At 37.8% G+C, this 27,645-nt stretch overlaps 1 protein-coding gene across 2 annotated transcripts in view; it reads right to left on the bottom strand.

Moving 5' to 3' along the window:
- LOC106093351 (MAP kinase-activated protein kinase 2) overlaps positions 1–25,458 on the bottom strand; it is a 55,410-nt gene extending 29,952 nt beyond the window's left edge. For both annotated transcript variants that reach the window (XR_001222337.2, XM_013260398.2), the window contains exon 1: positions 25,035–25,458. The gene's annotated coding sequence lies outside the window, so the exon portion shown is untranslated. The remainder of the gene's footprint in view (positions 1–25,034) is intronic.
- Positions 25,459–27,645: the final 2,187 nt, after the last annotated feature.

The following is a 27,645-nucleotide window of genomic DNA, read 5'->3' as shown; positions in this document are numbered from 1 at the left end:
AAAATTTTTCTTTCAGCAAATAACTTTTGGTAATGATTTCTAGCGTAAAAATAATTATCTTACATTTAAATTTAAGCGCGAACGTGCAATGTTTTTGCAAAACCTCACCAATTGATCGAAATAATAAAACATTTCTTGTCCGTCGCCTTTTGAGCTAATCAAAATGTTGAAATATTTCTATTTTCATCGATTACAATACACACTTCTATTGTACTTAATTTTATATAGGTATTAAAAAAAGTTCTTCCGTTTTTGAGTTTATCGATCGACCATAATAAGTGCAGCATGTATACTAGGGTAAACATTTTTTTAGTTTTTTTTTCTTTCTTTTGCCTATCAATGACTAATTCTGAAAATATATTGCATTTATATATTAAACAACAACAAACGATCTTTTGATTCCCAACCCAATAGACAGACACCATAGATATCTTAGTTGAACCTACATGTTAAATTTCAGAGCTCTAGTTCAATCTGTAAAGAAAGTACAAAATGGTACCAAATGCGGTACTAAACGTACGTTTCTCTCGTTTCCAATACTATTTTTCATATTTTCTATCTACCCCCTTTATTTTGCAACTTTGCTTGCCATATGCAAAGTTCACCTATTTCGTCCTTTTTTGGTACTTTTTAGTACCTAAATGTTCAAAAGTCCAAAAACTCATCTGGCCTCCCAACTAAAATTGCCATAGTGTAAGTTCCAAAATTCAAAAGCTCTAGCTCAATTAACAAAAATGTTACAAAATAGTACCATGTCGGCACTAAACGTACTATTTCTCCAACTTCCGGTACGATTTTCCAAAAATTTTTTCTTAAAGACTTATTTTTCCTAGACGCTTTTTAATTTGAGCCCAAGAACATTCTCCAAGCCCTATCCGTTCGCGCAGGAAAAATAGTATCCATTTTCATACTATTTGGTACTATTTAGTACATTAGCGTACGAATATCATTAAACCCGTCCTTATCTCGCGCTTCCGACCCAAGGTCAACATTCGTGCAAATTTTCATGATTCTAGCTTTAGCCGTTTGGTCTTAGCAGTGATCAGTCAGTCATCACATAGTCAACCACGCTTCTCTATTATATATAGAGACCTTGCTGCACCGATTTTACATAAGTGAGCTCGTAGTCCTAAGTGTCCCGTTATGATACCAATAGCTATACTGACCTCCTTCTTACTTAATTTCAGTAATAAACTCGTCTTCTCACGAAGTGGATCCCCCCATAGAATATTCGCCGTCCTACCGACCGTTTCGCTGCTCCACAGTGCTGCATGCGCATTCGTCGCCCACGTCCTTAACTCGGACTTCGTCGAACCGAAAGGCTTCGGGTTAACCGAGTTTTTTGAAGGCAGTCCTCTGGCCTTCACCGCCAAATCGTCTGCTTTTTCATTCATATTTACTCCGTTATGGCCCGGCACCCAAACGATTCGGATTTTGCCATCCTCAGAGCAGGCATTAATCTCCTACTTACACTGTAAGACTGTTCGTGACCTTACCGTCCTGCTTGTTACTGCCCTTATGGCAATATTACTGTCCGTAAAGATGATCACACTCCTCGCGTTAGCACCACAACACCTCTCAGGCTGTCTAAAACAGATCTCAGTCCCTGGGTTCTCAATGTAGACCCCCAGGCCATCTCTGTCCTCTGACTTTGATCCATCCGTGTAACATTAGCTTCCAGATGGTAATACTAGGGTTCCGTTAATCCAAGACTGTGCCGGTCGCAACAGTGCCTCGCACTCGACTTCAAAGTTAATCTCAGGTATCCGACCGGAAACCACTTCCCTTCCCTCCAGGTTACCTATCGTCGCCTCGATTATACCGCGATAGTATGAGCTGCTCCCATCCTCAATCCATTCTCCGTTCGCCTTAAGTCTCTTAGCTGCTATCTCACAATTACTCTGTATGCCAATGGGTCGGATATCTAGAATAGTCTCCAGTGCCCTAGTACGCGTGGTCCTTATTGCTCTATCTACGCCAAGACAACATGTTCTCTGAACCTGTTGTATGGTCCTTACGTTGCACTTTTTCTCCATAGCACCACCAAACTAATGAGGCGTAAGTAAGTATTGGTCTAATCACGCTTCTATAGAGCAATTGGACTATCCTCGGAGTCAGGCCCCGTGTCCAACAGTGTCCAATATCTCAGTACGCTCCTGAATGTGAAACTTCCAATTCAGTTTCGTGTCCAAGATCACACCTAAGCATTTGATCTTGTCAGATATCAAAATCGTATTATTAAGGAACGTGATGCGTTAAATTGGCCCACCTTCGTCTTCCTCGTGAACAGGTATATTTCAGTCTTCTCTGGGTTAACATTAGGACCTCTGGGTCTAGCCCAGTCATATGCTATTTAAGACACCCTTTCGGCCCTTCTGCATAGCTGGTTCGGATCCTTACCCTTTAGAAGTATCATAACATTGTCTGCATAGTAGACGGGTTCCAATCCCTCCTCAGTCCGCATCCGTAATAGGTCATTTATGGTGGTCACCCATAGGAGTGGCGATAAAATTCCCCCCCTCGGGCATGCCTTGTGGCACTTTCTGCCTTATATTTATGTTATGGGACACACAATTTATCCACCTGTTCCTTAGAATATGGTTTATCCAGTCTCTAAGGTCAGGGTCCACCCGGTACTGGTCTTAGGATTAGATCAGTGTGTTGGTCCGCACATTGTTTATGTGATTAAAACCTAAATCGGATAATCGATCTATATGACAGCTATGGTCCAGATCGGACCATATTTAGGTTGGATGGCGGGAGTCTTAAAGCAGCCCACGGTTTAAAATTTCAGAAAAATCGGAGAATAAATGCGTCTTTTATGGTCTTTAGACCCTAAAACTATAAAGTTCGGTCTCTATGGCAGCAATATCTAAATATAGCCCGATCTACAACAGACCATATGTGGAATAGATGTTGGGAGTCTTGATACAACTCACAGTTTCAATTTTCAGCGAAGTCGGGTAATTAATTCGCCTGATATAAACCTAAGACCTAAAATCGGCATATCGGGCTATATGGCAGCTATATGTAAATATGATCCGATATACACAATATTCTGGTAGGACGTCGAGGGCCCTAATGCAATTCACTGTTTCAAATTTCAGCAAAATTAGAGAGAATATATGAGTCTTTTATGGTCTTAAGCTGAAGATCGGTCTCTAAGGCAGCTATATCTGAATACGGACCGATCTGGACCATATTCGGCACAGATGTTGGAAGTCTTGGTACAACAAACTGGTCTAAATTTCAGCAAAGTGGGGTACAAAATGCGCCTGTTGTAGGCCTAAGACCCAAAATCGGCAGATCGGTTTATATGGCAGCTATATCCAAATATTTTCCGATCTGCACCATTTTTGGTTCGGATATCGGCGTACCTAATTATACTCACTGTTCTGAATTTCCGTGAAAACGGTTAATAAATTCGCCTGTTATAGGCTTAAGATCCTAAATCGGCAGATCGGTCAATATGGCAATTATATCCGATTCGGCCCTCATCTCAATTTTTAAAAACTATAGAGTGATAACAACAGACGGACTGACACACAGACATCGTTAAATCGTCTTAAAATTTTACAACTATCCGAAATATACATACTTTGTAGGGCCGGAAATGGATATTTCGATGTATTGCAAACCGAATGACTAAATGAATATGCCCGCTATTACATGGTGGTGGATATAAAAAAGGTCACGCACAAACCTCTTTGAAGTTTAATTTTTATGAAATTTTTATACCCACTACCATAGGATGGGGGTATACTTATCTAGTCATTCCGTTTGTAACACCTCGAAATATTGATCTAGGACCCCATAAAGTATATTCTTAATCGTCTCGACATTCTGAGTCGAACTAGCCGTGTCCGTCCGTCCGTCTGTCGAAATCACGATAGGGGTCAAACGCGAAGAGCTAGCCGCTTGAAATTTTGCACAGATACTTAGTATTGATGTATGTCGTTGGGGAATGCAAATGGGCCATATCGGTTTAGATTTGGATATAGCTCCCATATAAACCGATTCCCCGATTTGACTTCTTGAACCCCTGGAAGCCGCAATTTTTGTCCGATTTGGCTGACATTTTGCATGTGGTGTTCAGTTATGACTGCTAATAGCTGTGTCAAGTACGGTTAAAATCGATCTATAACCTGATATAGCTCCCATATTAACCGATCTCCCGATTTGACTCCTTGAGCCCCTGGAAGCCACAATTTTTGTCCGATTTGGCTGAAATTTTGTACGTGGTGTTTTGTTATGACTTGCAACAACTGTGCAAAGTACGATCCAAATCGGTCAAGAACCTCATATAGCCCCCATATAAACCAATCTCCCGATTTGACTTCTTAAGCCCTTACAAGCCACGATTTTCATCCGATTTGGCTGCAATCTTGCAATAAGTGTTGTATTATGGCTCTCAAGAACTCTGCAAAGTACGGTTCAATTCGGTCTATAACCAGATATAGCCCCTATATTTTAGCATAATTCATGGTGGTGGGTTCCCAAGATTAGTCCTGACCAAAGTCAGCACGCTTTTACTTGTTTAAATTATTTTGTGCGCAAGGGTTTTCTTACGAATCACCTTATATGCCAGATTTTATCTAATTTTAAAAACTCATCAAAAAATTATACAGGAATAGGAGGTTTTAAAAAATCCGTCACCCTAGTACACACTTATATAAAGAAGTTGGTTATTTCTCCACTGCTCCAACGACAAACCACAACCCCAAGCTAATCGTTTCCAGTTGAATCACGTAATAAAATACCACAAGTTAGAATTCTATTTCTAATAATAAGAATAGGTCATAGTAATGGTTGGTTGTTTAGTATGGTTCTTTTTTTTCATTTTTGCGATACAATTTCTTTTTATATATAGGCACATGGTCGCCATCAGCCAATTCATTTTTGTTGTTATTGTTTTTTTGCAGTTATTTTTTCTTGAGGATAATTCTTAAAATACCTTTGCGCAATTGACAGCAGCTGTATTTTGATGCACAGTCACTTCAACATGCCAGCAAGAACTCTGCAGTAAGAGGGATTAGACATATACTTAAGATAAGAGATTTGTTTAAGAGATATAAACAAATTTGTCAAATTTTGACAAATTCAGCGATGAGGCTCATTTCTGGTTGAATGGCTACGTAAATAAGCAAAATTGCCGCATTTGGAGTGAAGAGCAACCAGAAGCCGTTCAAGAACTGCCCATGCATCCCGAAAAATGCACTGTTTGGTGTGGTTTGTACGCTGGTGGAATCATTGGACCGTATTTTTTCAAAGATGCTGTTGGACGCAACGTTACGGTGAATGAACACATTTCGAACCGAACACTGATTTTGGTAATAAAATTCAATGATTTGCAAGCGTTGCTCGTTAGTAAGTCTATTCATGATGAAATGTCAAAGCATACTGAGCATCTTTCTCTTTGACACCATGTCTGAAATCCCACGTGATCTGTCAAATACTAATGCATGAAAATCCTAACCTCAAAAAAATCACCCTTTATAAATATTCTTTATAGGCTTGACGTTCTGTGTTGATCTAGCCATGTCGCTCACTTCGTCCGTCTGCGAAAATCACGATTGTGTCTAAACGAAAAAAGCATATCGCTCGAAATTTTGCACAGATAGTTCTTATCATCGGAGATTGCAAAAACGGGCTACGTTTAGATATAGCCGCCATAAAAATATTTTGTTAATCTTTGTTAAAAAAAAAATAACCTAAAGAGCACAGGCAAAAAGTGTTCGATAAAATTACGCATTTTTTATATGCCCATCAAATTATTGTTTTTGTGGTAAACAAAATAGATTTTAACCCAAAATAAGGTCTTAAACCCAAACTTCTGTCAAATTAGCAAAAATTAAAGCTTCTAGGAACCGAACAAGGATGATCGAGAGACCGGTTTATATGTGAGCTATATCAGGTTATAGACTGATTTGGAACATAATTGACACAGCTGTTTCAAGTCATATACCTTATATTTGAGCCCTATATTGCAATGGTCAGCGAATACTTCCTATATGGGTGATGTTATGGGGGTGGTGTGGCCCAATAAACACTTTCTCGAATATTGATATCAAATTCGTGCTATACCTTTCATTTGAGTCCCATATTGTCGTGATTGGTCTATATATATATATATATATTGCAGGTTTTGGGGGTGGGGCGGCTCATGTTTGGGGGTGTTTTGGAGAAGGCGTTGGTCCCCAGAAACTCGGTCCCACATTTGGATATCAAATTCGTATTCTACTCGTAAATACCTTTCACTTAAGTCCCATATTGCCATGGTGGGTAAATATATCCGATTTAGGGGTGTTTTAGGGGTCGGGATGGTCCCCCAAATACTTGGTCCGATAATTGGATATCAGATACGTTTTCTAATCTTAAAAACCTTTCATTTGAGTCCAATATTGTCTATATGTAAATTTTGTAAGTTCTGGGGGTTGGGCGGCCCCCCAGCTACCCCATCCAAAATTTGGATACTAAATTTTTTGTTTTTGGCTTACTATTAGAGAGCACAAAAAATTTGGCTTAAATCGCACCACCCATCTCCGAGATCTGGCGTTTCTGAAAATTAGGGTAAGGGGGAGCGTCCGCCCCCCTTCAGATATCAAAAAATGTAGTACCCTATTTTCACCACGGGATCATTGTGCACCATCTGTGAACATTTCAAGAAAATCTGTTCAGCCGTTTTTAAGTCTCTAAAGAACACACAAACTGACAAACAAACACAAATTGATTTTTATACCCTCCACCATAGGATGGGGGTATACTAATTTTGTCATTCTGTTTGTAACTCCTCGAAATATTCATCTAAGACCCCATTAAGTTAAAGTATATATATTCTTGATTGTCATGACATTTAAAGTCGATCTAGACATGTCTGTCCGTCCGTCCGTCTGTCGAATGCACGCTAACTTTCGAAGGAGTAAAGCTAGCCGCTTGAAATTTTGCAAGAATACCTCTTATTAGTGTAGGTCGGTTAGGATTGTAAATGTTTTGGTATAGCTGCCATATAAACCAATCTTGGATCTTGACTTCTTGAGCCACTAGAAGGCGCAATTCTTATCCGATTTGGCTGAAATTTTGCATCGCGTGTTTTGTTGTGACTGTCAACAGCTGTGCTAAGTACAGTTCAAATCGGTTCATAACCTGGTATAGCTGTCATATAAACCGATCTGGGGCTTGACTACTTGAGCCTTTAAAGGGCGCAATTATTATCCGATTCAGCTGAAATTAGTCAATAGGTGTTTTGTTAGGACTTTCTACAGATGTGCTAAGTACATTTCAAATCGGTCCACAACCTGGTATAGCTGCCATATAAACCGATCTGGGGCTTGACTTCTTTAGCCTATACAGGCAGCAATTCCTATCCGATTTGGCTATCCAATTTGGCTGTAACTTCCAACAAATGTGCTAAGTATGGTTTAAATCGGTTCATAACCTGATATAGCTGCCATATAAACCGATCTGGAATCTTGACTTCTTGAGCCTCTAAAGGGCGCAATTATTATCCAATTTGGCCGAAATTTTGTACAACGGCTTCTATCATGACCTTCAACATACGTGTTGAATATGGTCTAAATCGGTTTATAGCCTAATACAGCTCCCATATAAACCGATCTCTTCTTCAGCCCCTAAAGTGCGCAATTCTTACTAGATTTGGCTGAAATTTTACACAATGACTTTTTTCTATAGTGTCCAATATTCCATTCAATTATCGTCCGAAATGAACAATAACTTGTTATATATAAGAAGAAGATATATAAGATGTTGAAAAAATGTCTCTAATGATGTGAATTCTTCTATTTTTAACGGAATGCCCCATATTAGTTTAGATGATTTTCATTTTCTCAAATTTCTGTGTTCTTTCCTATACAAGCTTGTGTTACGTGAATAAAAATGGAATCTATAAGTCAAACAACTTATGAGTCATCATACAGTTTTTCAAATACTCATCTCTCATTATCAATAGAGCTGAGATTGATGTGACGTTGGAAGAAAGTAATGCATGTGTGGAACACAATAGTTTCATGGCGTCGAATTTAAAACCCCATGCACAACGCACATTCGTCCATTAACTAATGTTGTGTGTGTTTTTCTATTAACAATAAATTCTTTATCATTTATTTATTTTTCTATTTGTATGATTAAATATTTGCTGCGTCTTATTGTTGTTATAAATAAAATGTTTTCTAACTCTCTCTCTCTCTGGCTTTTTTTAGTTAACTGCAACAAAAACTGTTGCAGCTGATAAGCCATGCCGGGTTGTCAAGATTTTAGGTAAGTGCCTTTTATGCTCTTTTTTCCTACTGAAATATTGTTGTTGTACTAAGTTAAGAACCTGAAAATGAAAACGAAAAGAATAAAAGTGAAAGAATATCATCGATATGAAATGCTTGCTTGCATTGGTATTGGGAAGGCATCTTTAATATCACCATACCCAAAGTTTGAGAGGTGAATGAATTGTTTTTTTTTTTGTGTGGATTTGTGTATTTTGTTCAAAGCCTTGGTTTTGTTTGCCCCAAAATGGTTATAGTGTTCTTAGTGTGGGGAGAGATCTATCTATTATACACTTCATTTAAACTTTCTACCTAATGAACCACAAAATTGAAACTGGTTGAAATGAAAACAAGTTTTGCTGGGCCATGACAGTTTTTGTTTTAAGAACGAGGCGTAACCAAAAATGGTGAATATTGTTTATTTTGTTTTTCAAATTTTTACGAATGATAAGATATTCTGTACACATTAGGCAAAGACAGATATCTGAGTTAACGAAAAACCAGTAAGGAAAAGCAAAAGTCGGGCGGTGCCGACTGTATAATACCCTACAAAAAATGCTAATTTTGCCCATGAACCCTAAGGAACAGGTCAAACTTCTCAAATATCAATGAGTGCGGTGCGATTCAAGTTTAAGCTTAATGATAAGAGGCCTCCTTTTTATAGCCGAGTCCGAACGGCGTGTCGCATGGGCTACACCTCTTTGCAGAGAAGTTGTTACATGGCATAGTACCTCATAAATGTTGCCCGCATTAGGAGGGGAAAACCACCGCGTCATAGGCGGTGGTTTTGTATAATATCCTACACTTACCCTATAAGTACAATGTGGGAGCTATATCTAATTCTGAACCAATTTGATGGACCTCGGCGGATGTTTTCAGATGGTTAATCCGTATCACATTTCGAGCAAATATGTTAAAACTCTAATAACTTTTTTAGTGTATCCCAAACATCCCTTTGCGGAACAAATTAGAGGGAAACTAACTTCTCACAATATCAATAGAGTGCTGCCCGTTTCAAATTTAAGCTAAAAAATAAGAGGACCTCCTGTTTTATGCCGAGTCCGAATTGCGTGTCACTGAAAAGTGACACTCTTTGTTGAAAAGTTGTACATGGCTGAAATACTTACAAATGTCACCAGCATTTGGTGAAGGTATAACCACAGCTAAAAAATTTTTTAAGGTGTTCTCACCGACAGGATTTTAACCCGGGAGTTTGGGCACGATAGGCGGGCATGCTAGCCTATGCACCACGGTGGCTCCCCAAACTGTCATAACTACGGTTGACAAATGACAACATTATTGCAAATTTCCCAAAATCTGACAAACATATATATGGGAGCTATATCTAAATCTGAACAGATTATGACAAAACTTCTGACATATTGTGGTAATCCTCAAGGAAAGCTTTGTCGAAAATTTTGGCAAGATTGGTCAATAAATGTGCTTGCAGTAGCTCTAGAAGTGAAAATCGGGCAATATACATATATTACAGCTGTATCTTAATCTGTAACGATTTCTATGAAATTCTTCAGAAATATTAAGAATCATAAGAAAATCCTTCCTGCCCAGTTTCGCTTAATAAATGAGCAAATTATTGAAATATTTTTCAAGATTGGACGAACATAACTAAATCTGAACGAATTTCTACAAAACTCTATAGATATTGTGGTAGTCTTGCTCAACTATGGCTTTAGGGAACGCTACCAAACGGATACTTTCTATGGCGATTTTAGTAAAGCATTTGATAAAGTCCACCACAACCTTCTGTTAAGAAAAATAGACCTTATTGGTTTCAGTCCATCTTTACTTAAATGGATCAGATGATATCTGACGGAACGTACTCAAAGAGTTAAATGCAGTTTCCAATCAATCGTTGTCTCTTCAGGTGTTCCACAGGGTAGTCATCTTGGCCCTGTGCCATTTTATTTGTTCATAAACGATCTCCCCTTTTACTTTAAAGCACTCGAATATTTTGATGTATGCAGATGATGTAAAGATCTTCAGATGGATGAGAGACTCTGATGAACAGTGTTATTTTCAGTATGACCTTGATACACTTTACGAATGGTGCAACTAGAAATTTGTGGAACTTAACATTTCCACATGCAGACACATATCATTTTTAAGAATAACCTCTCTTAAAATTAGCTACTTTTTGGGTTCCAATCAACTTAAAGTAGTCTATAGTTTTAAAGACCTTGGATTGCTTCCGGACCAAAGCTTAAGCTTCAGTCAACACATCTCAATGGTATATACCTTTGAAGTTCAAAAAAACCGTTGCCATAACCTTACCAAACAATTGAATTGTTTTTGCCTTCCCCGTCTTCAGTCCATTGTTTGGATTGTTTTTTATCTCTGGAGTATAGTGGTGGATCTATGTCTCAGTTATGAAACGACATAAAAATCCATTTTATTTCCCTTAAACCTATCCAAACAAGCTTTTGAAATGATCATTCTTAAGTGTTTTTGGTCGACTGTTAACAAATGCGGCACCCATCTTGCAGAAAACTTTTTCATCTGTAGTTCTTCATGCAAAATTAAATGGAGTCGACCATTTGAGATTCTCATGATATTAGCTATATCACGCACTTTTATTCCTCTATCATTTAATACCATATCATGCACTTTGGCTAAAATTTCTGTTATTGTTGCTGTTTTTGGAAGTCCACTACGTGGTTCACTTCAATGCTTGTACGACCACGTTTAATTTCAGCAAACCAATTTTTTACTGTTGCATATGAAGGAGCCTTTTCACCTAACACATTCACCATATCATTACGAATTTCTTGTCCCGATAAACTGTTTTTATGTAACTATTCAATGACACCATGTATTTCTAATTATTCCATTGTCAAAAAAATGGCGGATTGGCCTTTTGTGAACATCTGTTTTTATATGAAGGAGTTGCCAGATTGAAACAAAATTTAACATGTGTTCGTAACAGAGATGGAAGTTTCCAAAACACTTAACTTTTTTCTGTTTATACCGCGTTTTTTGTGCTAAGCTAAAAAGTTTCCGAAATACCCTCGTATATATGAGAGCTAAATCTAAATCTAAACCGATTTCAAAGAAATCCATCACTAATGTCGAGAGTCTTAAAAAAAATCTTCCTGCCAACTTTGAAGAGAATCGGTCTCTACGCCAAAAAAAAGGTGTGTTGCCAAGATTGAAGATGATCGGATGAAAATTGCGACCTCTAGTTTGTACACAAATTAACATGGACAGACAGACGGACAGAGCGAAATCTAATCAGAAAGTGATTCTGTGTCGATCTGTATACTTATCAATGGATTTATATCTCTTCCTTCAGGGTGTTACAAACTAATGCAAAAAACATCATAGGGGTGGTGTAGGGTATAATAAAACATGTGACTTCCAGGTACATATTTCAAATTTTTTGGAAAATTTCTCGGAATTTATGTAAGAATTGAGAATTTCTCTGGAATTTCATGTTTGATTTTTGAAGAAATGTGGTGGTGCAAGAGAAGCGATAATATACGTGACTTCCAGACATATATTTTAAATTTTGTGAAAATTTTCCCGGAATTTAGGTTAGAATTGAGAATTCCCTGGAATTTTCATGTTTGATTTTTGAAGAAATGTGTGTGGGTGTTGTTGTTGTTATAACAAAGAACTATTAAATATAAACAACAACATATCCTTGGCTATAATAATGCCCAAAGTAATGAATCATTGCATTCTAGGTTTTTTTTTTTTTTTGTAATAATTGTTAAAAAAAAATAAACTTTCTTATCTCTTGACATCGAATATATTGTATATGAAAAATCCGCAATTACTTTTTGGGCAACCCAATAGAATAAGTTTTAATTAAAAATACATTGTTTGTGAGAACAAATAGTGTTATCTTAATGGAAATGCAGTGGAAACATTTGTTAATAATTTCATGTTGATCATGATGAAATTATTTTCCTGAAATTTGCTGTTTTATTATCCACATTGAGAAAAAAAAGTAGACACAAAATGTAAGATTTTGTTCGTAATATTTTAGCAATGAAAACGAGCCAAAGGTGTAAAACTTTCAAATAAAGATGTTATCTTTAAATTTATTTTCCTATTTGCTAACAGAGATGGCTGTCCTAAAGAAATTAAACTTTTAAAGAAGCTCCTATTTGTGAGGTTGGTTTGCGTCTTTAACTACGTTACACTGTTGTCTTGTCCCAAGATCAATTTCCTATACTTCAACAATATTGTGACTTTCGTTTTAGATTTTTGTCTTTAGTAACAAGACGCAAGGTCAAGGATTTCCATTTTTAATAAAAAATCCTTAATATGAAGGAAAATATTTTCAGCAAAAGGAATGTTCCCTTAAAATGTAGGAAAATTTATCATCTTAAACTGAAAATTGGTAATCTTTTGCTCAAATCTTTAATATTAGTACTAAAAATTTTTCTGTGCATCTACCGTACCATATGAAATTAAAACCAATTAAACATAGTATTTTTCATCTCCATTACTCGTTTTTACTGTAGACTGTTGCTATGGCTTTCTTAATTCGCTATTAAAATGACATCGAGGGCAAATTGTGACAATTGTTTCAATGGCTATCTGCAACTAACCGATTGGTTACGGCTTACTTTGGACACATCCATCGCACATATTGTTTTAGATATCATTAGTCATATCTCTATTCACAACATCGATTTATTTGTTTAAGTATTTTATGAAAGTTATTCAAGATAGCAAATTTATCTGTCATTGTGTAGTTAGAAAAACACTACGTTCTAACTGCGGTGTGCAAACGATTAAATCAGATATTAATTAAAATATTAAGTAAAGTAAACAAATAAATCCATATGGCCTAGATGAGCTATTGATGTAATCGAATGGAAAAAAAGCAAATGATTTTTTTAGATGATCGTTAAGGAAGTATTTCAAATATTTTATTTATTTATTTATCAAGTAACAAGTAAAATCTTGCTAGCTTCGGCAAGGCTGAATCTTGTAAACCCTCCATCATGGCTCGCATTTTTCGAGTTCTTTGCCCGGTATCTCTTTTTAGGCAAACCAAGCATAGTGGATATAATTTGCTATGATATTGGAGCTAAATCCAGTTTTGGTCCGATTCGGAACATAATTGGATTGAATGGAGCATTTCCTATGTCATTGCCCGGGTTTCGCGTCTAACCGATAATGGCACTTGTGTGGGGACACAATACCAGACATGAACCAATTTAGGAGCGTGGCATGAAAAACAATTAAGGGTTTTGTAAGTAGCACGAAATACCTAATTTGAATTTGCTTTTTATACCCTCCATCATAGGATGGGGGTATACTTATTTCTTCATTATGTTTGTAACACCACGAAGTATTTGTATAAGACCCCATAAAGTATATGTATTCCAAATCGTCATGAAATTTTAAGTCGATCTAGCCATGCCCGCCCGTCCGTCTGTCTGTCGAAAGCACGCTAACTTTCGAAGGAGTAAAGCTAGCCGCTTAAAATTTTGCACAAATACTTCTTCGGTCGGTTGGGATTATAAATGGGCCATATCGGTCCATCTTTTGATATAGCTACCATATAAACCGATCTTGGATCTTAACTTCTTGAGGCTCTAGATGGCCAATTCTAATCCGATTTGGCTGTAATTTTGTACGTAGTGTTTTGCTGTCACTTCCAACAACTGTGGTAAGTATGATTCAAATCGGTTCATAACCTGTTTTAGCTGCCATATAAACCGATCTTGGATCTTAATTTCTTGAGCCGCTAGAGCGCGCAATTCTCATCCGATTTGGATGGAACTTTGCATGAGGTGTTTGGTTATGGTTTCAACAACTGTGCCAAGTATGGTTGAAATTGGTCCGTAACCTGATATAGCTACCATATAAACGGATCTTGATTTCTTGAGCCGCTAGAGTGTACAATTCTTATCCGATTTAACAAAAATTTTGCGGATCAGGGGTCTTGACTTCTTGAGCCTCTAGAGAGCGCAATTCTTATCCAATTTAGCAAAAATTTTGCATGACGTGTTTTGTTATGAATTCCAACAACTGTGCCACTAGTACGTTTACGCTTTTACTTGTTTGAGGTTACTTTTTATACCCACCACCGTAGGATAGAGTGTGTATTTTATTAAGTTTGCAACACATCGAAATATCAATTTCGAACCCTAAAAAGTATATATATTTCGGAACGTCGTAAAAATCTAAGACGGTTTAACCATGTCCGTGTGTCTGTCCGTCCGTTTGTTGTAATCATTTTACAGCCTTTAAAAATTGAGATATTGAGCTGAACTTTGGCATAGATACGTCTTTCTGATGTACGTTGATGTACGTTAAGTTCTTGAACGGGCCAAATCGAACCATATTTGGATATAGCTGCTAAATAGACCCATATATGCCCATAAATGCTTTATTTTTTAACCGATTTCGCTGAAATTCAAAACAGTGAGTAGTTTAAGACTTCCCGATATCTGACCCAAAAATGGTTCAAATCGGACTACATTAAATTATAGCTGCCATATATACCGATTTGCCGATAAAGGGTCTGAAGCCCATAAAAGCTTCATTTACTACCCAATTTCGCTTAAATTTGAAATCGTGGGTTGTTTTGAGCCTCCCGATATCCGAGCTTAATATGGCTGAGGTCGGACTATATTTAGATAAAGCTGCCATATAGACCGATATTCAGAAAAAGGGTCTGAAGCCCATAAAAGCTTTATTTATTACCCGATTTCGCTGAAATTCGAAAGAGTGAGTAGTTTTACGCCTCCCAACATAGGACCCAAATATGGTTCACATCGGACTATATTTACATATAGCTGCCATATAGACCGATCTGCTGATGAAGGGCCTGAAACCCATAAAATCTTTATTTTTTAAACCGATGTCGCTGAAATTTGAAACAATGAGAAGTTTTACGCCTTCGGCCCGTCCGAACTTAATGATTCTGATTTGTTTAGTATTTAGAGCGAACATCAAGCCGATTACTGGTTAGGGAGTATGTGCATATTGTCATGAGGCGGATTAATATCCGCATTCTCTTTTTAATCTAACCTAATCTACTTGTAACTTCTCACATTCGTTTAAAATATAGGTGATAGGAAATAAACGATAGTAAATAATCGAAATAAATATCGAAAAATTCGAGTGTTGCGAATATCGATTGTTTGCCAGCTCTAGTATTAGGTCGCCGTCAAGTGTTAACATGGGTTAGTTTGTTTCTAAACAAATTTCCCAGCAAATACCCACCACCGTAGGATGTGGGTATACAGTCTAGTCTTTTCGTTTGTAACATCTCGAAATATAGTCTAAGATCCCATAAAGTGTGCATATTCTTGACCGTCTTGACGTTCTGAGTCGATCTTGCCATTTCCGACCGTCCGTCCGTCCGTATGTCGAAATCACGATAGCGGTAGAGCTGGCTAAATATCGATGACACTATCGATATTTAGTTTTTGGACTGAATATCGATTGATATTTTTCCGAGGGATACTATTGGAAAGGTTAAATTTTTTATGATTAAAAAAGCAATCCGACACTGAATGTATCCTGTGCCTACAGACGGAGCAATTTTCATCCTATTAGGCTAACATTTTGTACAATGATTTCTTTCGTGGCTTTCAACAGAGTTTATAAATCTTGGTTTTATATTATGCACAGATCCATTCATATTGCTTTTATATAAATCGATATCCTGATTTTCGTTTGAAATATAGGTGATGGGAAATTAACGATAGTATCGATACTATCGATATTTATTATTAAAATTATCGAAAATATCGAATGTTTCGATTATCAATAGTTTGCCAGCTCTAGATAGCGGTCGAACTTGTAAAGCTAGCCAATTGAAATTTTGCACAGATACTTAACATTGATGTAGGTCGTTGGGGATTGCAAATGGGCCATATCGGTTGAGCTCCCATATAAACCGATCAGCCGATTTGACTTCTTGAGCCTCTGGAAGACGCAATTTTTGTCCGATTTGGCTGATTTTTGCATGTGATGTTCTGTTAAAACTTTTAACACCTCTGCCAAGTAAGGTCCGAATCGGTCTATAACCTGATATTTGCAAATATTGCCCCTGAACATTCGCCTAAGGAACAGGGGCAAACTTCTCACATATCAATGAGTGCAGTCCGATTCAAGTTTAAGCTCAATGATAGGGGGCCTCTTTTTTTTAGCCGAGTCCAAACGGGGTGCCGCAGTGCGACACCTCTTTGGAGAGAAGTTTTACAAGGCATAGTACCTCACAAATGTTGCCAGCGTTAGCAGGGGAACCGCTGATTTTTTTTATGGTCTCGCCAGAATTCGAACCCAGGCGTTCAGCGTCATAGGCGGACCTGCTAACCTCTGCGCTACGGTGGCCTTCCCATAACCTGATATAGCTCCCATATAAACCGATCTCCCGATTTGACTCCTTGAGGCATTAAAAGCCGCAATTTTTGTCCGAATTGGCTGAAATTTTGCATGCGTTGTTTTGTTATGACTTTCGACAACTGTGCCCAATACGTTCCAATTCAGTCTATAACCTGATATAGATCCCATGTAAACAGATCTCCCGATTTGACTTATTGAACCCTTTCAATCCGCAATTTTTGTCCGATTTGGCTGAAATTTTGCATGTGGTGTTCTGTTACGACTTTCACCAATTGTGCGTAATAAGGTCCAATTCGGTTTAAAACCTGATATAGCTCCCATATAAACCGAACTCCCGATTTGGCTTCGTGAACCCTTACAAGCCGCACTTCTTGTCCGATTTGGCTGAAATTGTACACGCGGTGTTCTGTTATGACTTACAACAACTGTGCCAAGTAAGGTCCGAATGGGTATATAACGTGATATAGCTCCCATATAAATCGATCTCCCCTTACAGGCCTTACAAGCCGCAATTTTTGTCCGATTTGGCTGAAATTTTACATGCGGTGTTCTGTTACGACTTCCACCAATTGTGCTTTATACGGTCCAATTCGGTCTAAAACTTGATATGGCTCCCATGAAGACCGATCTCCCGATTTGACTTATTGAGCCCTTTCAAGCCGCAATTTTTGTCCGATTTGGCTGAAATTTTGCATGCGGTGTTCTGTTACGACTTCCAACAACTGTGCCAAGCACGGTCCGAATCGGAATTTAACCTGATATAGCTCCCGTATAAAGCGATCCCTCGATTTGGCTTCGTGAGCTCTTACAAGCCGCAATTTTTGTCCGATTTGGCTGAAATTTCGCATGTGGTGTTCTGTTACGACTTCCAACAAGTGAGCTCAATACGAACCAATTCAGACTAAAACCTAATATAGCTCCCAAGTAAACCGGTTACTTATCATTTTTGTTCGGTTCCTAGAAGCTTTAATATTTGCTTGTTTGATGGAAATTTGGTATGTAGAATAAAATTATGCCCTTCAACTTAATTTACTTTGTATAAATTTTTAGCAGAATCCATTGATTCCCAAGACTTGGCCCAGCAGAACTTTGCACACTTTTACTTGTTTCTACCCATATGTGCCTCTGTAGAGGTCAGTAAATATAAAATTTCATTAAATTTGAGTGCATGCATAAATTCCCATTAAATGTGAATACCATACAGAAATGTGTTAATTTTAATTTTATTTATAATTCTACGGTCAAACACTATTTGTGTGTGTGTGTGTGTTTTTTTTTAATGTATTCCCACTATTGTTTATAAAAAATTTTGCTCTTGTACTATATTTCGCGTTAAATGCTAATGATTTCAAGAATACTTTTTATCATTTTGGGAATTGTTGAGAGCCGCAATAATGAAGATATGGGAAGGTCACCCACTCGAAATATTTTCATTTGTTTATTGCTAAACTTTTTGGGAATTCTGTTTGGGGGATGCTACATACTGCTTAAAATTTTCTCGTTTCTATTTTGTTTTGCTGTTTTTTTTTATTTGGTTTGGTTTTTTTTTATAAATGCCCCTTATGAGTAAAAAACTGAAAATGGCATGGCATGTATGCGGTACGTTGGCGATAATGGGCTAGAGCGGCTGTTGAATTTTTTATGGTTTGGAAATCACAGTGAAAAATAAAAATTGTTTCTCTTTGTGGAATAGAAAAAAAAAAAACAAAAGACACGTAGAATGATGTTATAAACAATTGAATTTGTTGTTGTTGTTATTTAATTAATTAATAACAAATGCAATTTGCACAAAAGGGAAATTATTTATCCACAAACCTAGGCACACACATACATACAAACATGTGTGCCTATGAACACTTAATTGAAAATTTAATTGCGTTTCGGTTTTTTTGTTTTGTTTACCATTGGGTTTTTTTTTGGTTTGGCTTTTGAGATTTTTCAACCCGTATGTATGACTCTCGGTTTGTCGTCATCCCCCCCCCCCCCATTTTATGTCTGCCTTTAATTTGATCTTGGTCAGATTTTAATTTGGTTGTCTTGCTGTCTGCGCCTTTTCTGTTAAACTCGGGATACTAAGAGAAAGAGTGAAAGCACTTGTGAGACCCGAGGGAGAGTGCGAGAGAGAGAGAGAGAGAAAGAAGTGTGATTGATTGCCGAAAATTGTCGTTGCACACTGTCTTCGTTGCCTTCGTAGTGTTGCCTTGTGTTACACAAGAGTTTTATCATTTTCTTTCAATAATAGAAATTTCAGGATGTCAAAGATTAGATTTTAGTTACTCCGAGGCAACAATAGTGTTGCAATTTGGAGACAAAACCACTGTTGATTTAACAATTTTTTGATGGTTGTAGAAAATGATGGCTTAAAATATGGTCTGATATGCATACATATTTATAAAAAGATTGTTTGTTTAACATAAAGTTGAGATTGAAGAAAAGGTTGATGGTTTTGATGTTTGGCAACTCTGGGTTAAACAGTTCACTCACGTTTCGTGTTTTGTTTTTAACTGTCAAACATCTTCAGTTTGGTCTATAATTTAACCATGAATCTTTTTACAACATGGATGATGAATAGGGATGAATAGGTTTGGCGAAATGGTATTAAAGACAAGTTAAAAAGGTACTTTATGGAGCCAAAAAGGTATCATTTTTTGGGTCAGTCCACGCGTGTATAATATAAGTGTACATTGGCTATGAAAATTCCTTTGAAAAACATGGGGAATACTTGTCTCGGGTCTATGAGTGCAATCTTATTCAAGATCTTAGCTCATTGGACATTACAGGACATTCTTGTGTCGGAATTGATACAGGACATTCCAGTGCGAACCTTTGCTGCAACAAGGTAATGATCCAAACCTATATTCGCTCCACGGATCGATCGTACATCTTTGCGCTCGGTGCGCCCTATAAAGTTAATTTTTTCCCGAGTAAAGTTCACAGAGCGAACCAATTCTTAATTTAGTATTAGTATAAGGTATCGGTAAGGTTGTTAATCGTGGGTATACGAAAGTTTGTGATTGGCAAATGCCGTTACTTCAAGTAACTCTCCAAAGAGGTGTCGCATTGCGGTACGCCGTTTGGCCTGGGCTATAAAAAAGAGGCCCCTTATCATTGAGCTTAAAACTTGAATCGGGCTGCACTCATTGATATGTGAGAAGTGTGCTTCTGTTCCTTAGTGGAAAGTTCATGGACAAAATTGCCAATGTTAATCATAGAATTAAAACTCTCTCTCTCATGACTTTTCGTATACATATAATAAAATATGATTATTGTCGAAAAAGTGTCAAATGACCCACGGGGTACCGTGGTAATTTCGATGTTTGTATCAAAAAAGTACCAAAGTATCAAAATCATCATCCCTCTATTACAATCGAACAACTCTTGCAAATTATTGAATTTTATAATCAAAATGCGTGCTCTGTTAAGAAAATTCATGGCGCGCAGTTTCTTCTTCAGCGACGAAGCTCATTTTTGGCTAAATGGGTACGTAAATAAACAGAATTGTCGATTTTGGCGTGAAGAACAGCCAGAAGCATTGCAAGAGTTATCAATACATCCAGAAAAAGTCCCAGTTTGGTGCGGTTTATGGGCTGGTGGCATTATTGGACCGTGCTTCTTCAAACGACCCCGAGATGATATCCAACCTCTTTTTTACCCAAAAAACAAGAGCTTGATTTGCATGACATGTGGTTTCAACAAGATCGTGCCACATGCCACACAGCACGCGTAACTATGGACTTATTGAGAGGAGAGTTGGATGAACATTTTATTTCACGTTCGGGATCGGTCAATTGGCCGCCTAGATCGTGCGATTTAACACCTTTAGACTATTTTTTGTGGGACTGTGTTAAAGCTCATCTCTATACAGATAAGCCCGATTCAATTGACGCATTGGAAGTCAACATTGAAGCATTTATTCATGGGATACCGGCCGAAATTTTGGAAAGAGTAGGGCAAAATTTGACTAAACCGATCGATCAGTTGAGGCGCAGTCACGGTAAACATTATCTTCGAACATTAAATTATAAGGACCGTAATCTCAATTCAGATAAAGGTTTCATGCATTTTTCTGAATTTTGTGTGTGTGTGTTTTTTTTTAACTTTCCTATAGCTTTTAAAAAATCACCCCTTATAATAGGTCGTTCTGGCTTGGAAATTGTATGCTTTTCTATTCTATAAAACCCACTTGAAGCGCTAATGACTTTTGTAATCTGACTGCTAGCAATGGCATGCATTTTTTAAATTTGTAATACACGAAATCATTTGTTAAGGTGCTGATTTTAGCTTACAACTGTCAGGTATGACGCACGTAATAAGTCAATTTATTTATAACATTGTTTCAAAGTATCTATACATTGTCAATAAGGTGATGACATGTAGTACACAGATAGGAAAAAAAGACGGCACAGGCGTAGTGACTAAGACCACGCCTACCAGGGCACAGTAGACTGTTTAAAATATACGCCCCATACACATACTGATTAAGTATGAGGCAGACACAGCGGGCGAGAGATTTAAGGAAGAGATTTCGGATCGGATACCTGAGACAACACAAGAGGTCGAGTGAGAGGCACTGCTACCAGCGGCACGGGGAACGATGGACGGAACTCTGGTATTGCAATTCATGCCAGGGGACAAAGTGGGCCTGCGGCTCTACATTGGGGACCCAGAGACTGAGATCTATATCAAACTGCCTGACCATAATGCAGTCCTGCAGGCGGAGATCCGCGCAATCACGGAATGCGTGATGTGATATGGTGTTAACTCGTAAACGTCGATTGTGAACATCATTAGAGAGGAACATTCGGGTCGTGAGAAAGAAAACTCACACTGAAAGGAAGTAAGAAGATGTCCGTGAAGATAATATAAACTTTAACTAGCAGAGACACAAACCCATTCAATTAGCAGCACTCTGTTACGACCTAAGCAGGATAAAATCAAGAAAAATAATGAAAAAAACTAAGAAGAAACGACAAAAAGTGCACTTAAGGACCATACAAAATTCGAATTTTGTAAAAAATTAAGTAACAACATTAAAAAATGCATTACGAACAGATCTACAACACTAAAAAGTCCAAAGCGAAAAGTGCAAAAACTGGGACAGATGCGGGGTACCCACTTATAGTGAAGGAAGCATATCCTAAAAGGCCACAGTATTTGAGATATTTGGCATTTAAAGATAAAATTAGAACTAACAGAATAGCCCACTTTGTCTTTTAGCCGCGAAAGCTGGGCGTTGACCTAGGAAATGCTACAACGTCTCATCATCTTCCCCACATGCTATCACTTTCCATAAGTGAGAAAAGATCTATGGGTTGCCCAAAAAGTAATTGCGGATTTTTCATATAGTCGGCGTTGACAAATTTTTTCACAGCATGTGACTCTGTAATTGCATTCTTTCTTCTGTCAGTTATCAGCTGTTACTTTTAGCTTGCTTTAGAAAAAAATTGTAACAAAAGTATATTTGATTAAAGTTCATTCTAAGTTTTATTAAAAATGCATTTACTTTGTTTTAAAAAATCCGCAATTACTTTTTGGGCAACCCAATAACAATAATATCAAGAAAAATTATGAAAAAATCAGAGGAAACGACTCTATTAACACTTTTGTGTCTCGTCATGACACCAAAAGCTCGTTCTTACTTCCTTTCATTAATAGCCTCGTCCTCTCACGATCCAGATCACCCCAAAGGATTTTCGCCGCCTACCGATTATTTCGCTGTTTCACAGTAGTCCACGCCCCTAACTCGAACTGCGTCGTCCCGAGAGGCTTTAGGTTAACCAAGTTTATTGACGGCATTCCTCTGATCTTCACCGTCAAATCGTCTGCCTTTTCATTCCCCCTTACTCCGTCCGGCAACCAAACGATGCGGATTGCGCCTTTGTCTGAGAAGGCGTTAAACCACTTCCTTAATTGCAAGGATCTCTGCTTGATACAAACTGCATTGGTCGGGTAACCCCTTCGATATGACCAGTTCTAGATTTTTAGAGTACACCTCAAAGCGCACTTGGAGGGATTTTGAGTCTCCTGCAATCCGCCAGATTTAGTCGATGTGGTCGATAGTTCCTCAGGCAAGAGTTCAGCAACAACTGCTGAGTCGTCTCCTGATTCCCCAACCCCACCGCTTCTATAGACCTTCAGTTTCAGCTTGTTGATTCCTTAGGATACAACCCCTTTAGACTTGTTGAGGTCTGCGATACAGCCAGAGTTTAGTACGAATACTGCATGTCTCTGGTCACCATCAGCCTCATCTAATCTACCAATCTTACAGTCGGTGGTTGAAATACTGGGATTACATTCCCTTAGTCTTCCAAGTATCGCTTCAGGATCTGAGGGAATCCTTGGTATCCAAGCATGCGCCATTGGTCAAAAAGGAATATCTTCCTTATTAACTAAATGTAGAGCCGAACCTGGCCAGATCTCACCAATCTTTTATAGCGCACAACGATACATTTCAATTAAGCGTTAATAGCCGAAGGTAATTAGTCTGTATCGGCCTCGATACCAACCTGCATCGTCACAGGTGTCCGCAAGGACATCGGAGTATACTGATGACAGTCCATTGACTATCCCACTCCAATTATTCCTAGGTATGCAGCCCTGTTCTTCTCCCTTGTCGACCAAACTGCCATCACCAAACTGTCCCTAGCGACATTAGCAAAGGTTCTCTTGGACCCATCTTACTGTTATGCCGCCTTTTTGTTGACTGTATCCGGTGCAGTTTCCGAATCTAGACGTGTAGTCTTTGGGGTAGCCTGTGCAGCGAATTCCCAAGCCCAATTTAGGGAATCTCTCTACCTATCAGTGAGAGTCTTAGGATCATTCGCACCAAGCCTCTCAATAAACCTGAGAGCGATGCGTCTTCTATTATTCCAACCTCTTAAAGAGCGTGTTGGTTTGCCGTGGGAGGTCGATGGCCGAGGCGAAGAAGGAATAGGTTCGGCCTTGTCCTTTAGACTCGAACCAGGTGGCTTCGTCAAAAGCCCCCCAGTCGTCTGTCGGCTAATGGAGCCTCTCCACCATTCGAGGTTTCAGTTGCAGACAACATTCTAGGGCCTGATACCACCACCGCAGCTGTTGAGTCTTTGGAGTCCATTCTAAGCCTGCTCCCGGGCTCTAGATCTGTCGCTCCACTGGAAACAGACGCTGATCCTCGATCGCCTAATGGATACCTCTATCGCAGCTATCCTTGAGTGACTTAAATATTTCTTCCAAAAATAATGACCTATTACGAGTTATAGAAAATTTTTCCGGAGGGAATTAACAACGCGTCCGCTCCACTCAACGGTTCAAACAAGACAAATCTCACCACCCCTTTTCGAGATCTGGCGTTATTAGGGTAAAGGGGAGGGTCCGCCCCCCTCCCCTTCAGATATCAAAAAATGTAGTACCCTTTTTTTTAACCACGGGATCATTATGCACCATCTGTGAAAATTTCAAGAAAATCTGTTCAGCGGTTTCTGAGTCTATAAGGAACACACAAACAAACAAACACAAATAGATTTTTATGTATAAGATTTCTTCCTTAAAACACTGTACACCGCGTAACACATATGATGTATTGAGTATTGTGTTGGGGATTTTTTTCTTGTTGGATTCGGATGGATGGAGGACTGTAGTATCACTTTGCTCATCACGGCTATACAAATATGAATGAATTGTTGTCGGTGTGAGTCGGTCGAGGGCGGGGATTGTTTGGTTTGGTGCCGCTGCTGTTGTACATCAAAATACATTCATTACATTGACACAAAAAAAGTGATGCAATTCAATAAAAATGTTGGTGTTTTTCGCCGACTGAGTGCTTGTTTACTATATGCAGCACATAGGGGGTAGCATAGGAAATCTTTTAGGAGAAAAATCACTCACTCACTCACATGCACACACGAGAATTTAAAGCGCTATTGTGACAAAACACCAAATAATCGAATTACAATTTATTTATTTTACAATTTTACGATTTGAAAAGTAAGACGGGCTGGCAATAGGAGAAAAAAGAACGCACATGAAATATATGCTGCTATGCCGAATGCGTCACACACTGCTAGATAGCTAGCATTTTGCCTTCACACTTACTTCATTCATTTTTATTCGATTTCACTTCACATCTTATTTCGATATTTTGTTGTTGTATTTATTTTAACTGATTTCGCAATCACAAGGTTTAGATTTTATTTCAATCGCGTGCACACAAACTGGAGTTCACTTTGAACATCTCTCGCTCTTTAAGAATTTATCATTCCTTTTTTTCAATAATTATCAATTTTTTGAAATTAGATCATTTCTTTGACTAATGGGATTTTGAGGATTTTTGTTTTTTTTTTGTTTCAACTACTTTAACCTTTGCACCTTAATTTCCGGCAGGGGGCGGGGGGAAGGTTTTTTACTCATTTGATCACATTGGTGTCGTAGTCGTATGGCGGCTCTTACCTGTCGGTGTTTTATTGTATATTGGCTTTACACTGCTTCTTCACTTCTTTCTTCTTCTTCTTCAGCTGTCACACTGTCGTTGTCGTCGACGTCTTCGTTGTCTTTTTGTTTTGCCTTGCCTTCTTCCTTGGAAGGTATTAATTTTCGGCAATTTTTTTTCTTTAGTCTCACTTAGATTCTTATTTCCGTTCACAATTATCAAATATTGATTGATTTAATGGTTATTTTATTTATGTTCTTGGAATATTTTTTGAGCATTTATTTATTTAACGTCCATCAATACAAAAAAATAGCACAAACTACAGCAGCAGCGAACAGCAGTAGTAGGTAGTCATAAATAAAAATAATAATGGAACGAATTCGTTCGTAACACCCGCACTTACTGGGCGCACTTCTTTACTTCACGGGTATCTGCGAGATACAAGATACTTCTGTGAGAGAGTAAGTTGTGAAAACCATTTCATCTTTCTGGTGGTCACTGTTTGTAGTGGTGTGTGTTGTACATGTTTGTGAGCAGGGTTGCCAGAGTTTTTCCATACCTTGTATCCGAAAATTCCCCAATAAAAATCTCAAAAAATTGTGAAAGGCTTTAAAAAAAAGTGAGAATTCATTTCTTGGGCACAAATATTTTCTACTGACAGCCAAACCGACAAAAGGATGTGTATCACATGAAGGCATTGATATAAAATTTTTAAGTTTGTAAAACAGGGATAGCGAAATAGGGTATGTTTACAAAGAATGCAAATCAGGTGTAGGGGAAATATCGCAATAGTAATCGATAGCACTTGCTTTGCACTGTATTGTATAAAAACCAGTAAGGAAAGGCAAAAGTCGGGAGGTGCCGACTTTATAATACCCTACACCTACCCTATAGGTAAAAAAATGGTAGCTATGTCTAATTCTGAAACAATTTTAATGGACCTCGCCGGATGTTTTCAGATGGGTTATTAAACAATCCGCATCATACATCGAGCAAATATGTTCGAACTGTAATAACTACGGTTCACAAATGACAACATTATTTCAAATTATCCAAAATTTGACAAACATATATGTGGGAGCTATATCTAATTCTAAACCGATCTCGAGCAGTTTTCTGGTACTCGTCGAAAAAAGCGTTGTGCAAAATTTTGGCAAGATTGATCAAAAAATGCGCTTGCAGTGGCTCTAGAAGTAAAAATCGGGCGATATACATATATGACAGCTATATCAAAATCTGAACCGATTTCCACGAAATTCACCAGTAATGCCAAGAATCATAAGAAAATCCTTTCTGCTAAATTTCGAGGGAATCGGTTAACCAATGACCATTTTATTGCATTATTACTGCAAATCGGAAGAACATATATATAGGAGCTATATACAAATCTGGACCGATTTCTATAAAATTCACCTGTAATGTCGGGAGTCGTAAGAAAATCCTCCCTGTAAAATTTCGAGAGAATTTTTTTTTTAAAAATTACCATTTAATTGCATTATTAATGCAAATCGGACGAAAATATATATGGGAGCTATATCCAAATCTGAACCGATTTTTTCAATTTCAATAGGCTTCGTCTCTAGGCCAAAAAACATTCCCACGCCAAATTTGAAGACGATCGGATGAAAGTTGCGATCTGTAGTTAGTACACAAATTAACATAGACAGACGGACAGACAGATAGACCGGTATACTTATCAATGGGTCTATCTCTCTTCCTTTTGGGTGTTTTTTCTTTGGAAAATTGAACAAAAATAATCGACCCGACACTGAATGTATCCTATCAGACACATTGCGCCTATAGAGGGCGCTATTTTCATCCAATTGGGCTTAAATTTTGTACAATGATATCTCATGACATCCAACTGACTTTGTTAAATTTGGTTTTATTCAGTCGGTGCCTTGCTTCTGTATAAATCGATCACTTGATTTTTACCTCTAATTTTCATTTGAAATATAGGTGATGGGAAATAAACGATAGTATCGATGAGAAATATCGAAGACATCAATTGTTGCGAATATCGATAGTTTGCCAGCTCTAGCTCAAATTAAAGAGCGTATCGAAAAAATATGGTTTGGTAAAAAAATTTTGAAAAATCCTACCGAAAGTGGGAGAAATAGTACGTTTAGTACCGAAATTCGGTACTAATATTTAGTACTTTCTTTGTACATTGAACTAGAGCTCTGAATTTCAAAACTTAGTTTTTGGAAATTTGTACATTTAGGTGCGAATGGATAGAAATAGAATTAAGAAATTCGACTTAAAAGACATATGGTGCAAAAGGACGAATTGGAAAAGAAAAAATGAAAAAATAGTCCTGATAATGGGAGAAAACGTACGTTTAGTACCGCAATTGCTATTGGTACAATTTGGTACTTTATTAACAGATGGACCTAGAGGTCTGAACTTTAGCGTGTAGGTACAACTAAGAAATATATGATGGATGACTAAATGATCTATTCAAAATTCGTAAATTTTGGTACCAAAATTGGTACCATTTGGTTCTTTCTTTACAGATTGAGCTAGAGGTCTGAAATTTGGTCTGCAGGTACAACTAGGAAAAATTTAATGGGTGACTATAAGCTTTTTGTAATTCGTACATTTTGGTACCAAAATTGGTACCATTTTGTA

Source organism: Stomoxys calcitrans, chromosome 4 (assembly GCF_963082655.1).
Source record: "Stomoxys calcitrans chromosome 4, idStoCalc2.1, whole genome shotgun sequence".
Classification (NCBI taxonomy): Eukaryota; Metazoa; Arthropoda; class Insecta; order Diptera; family Muscidae; genus Stomoxys; species Stomoxys calcitrans.
Note: the sequence above shows the minus strand (reverse complement) of the source record. Positions and strands in the feature narration are given on the sequence as shown.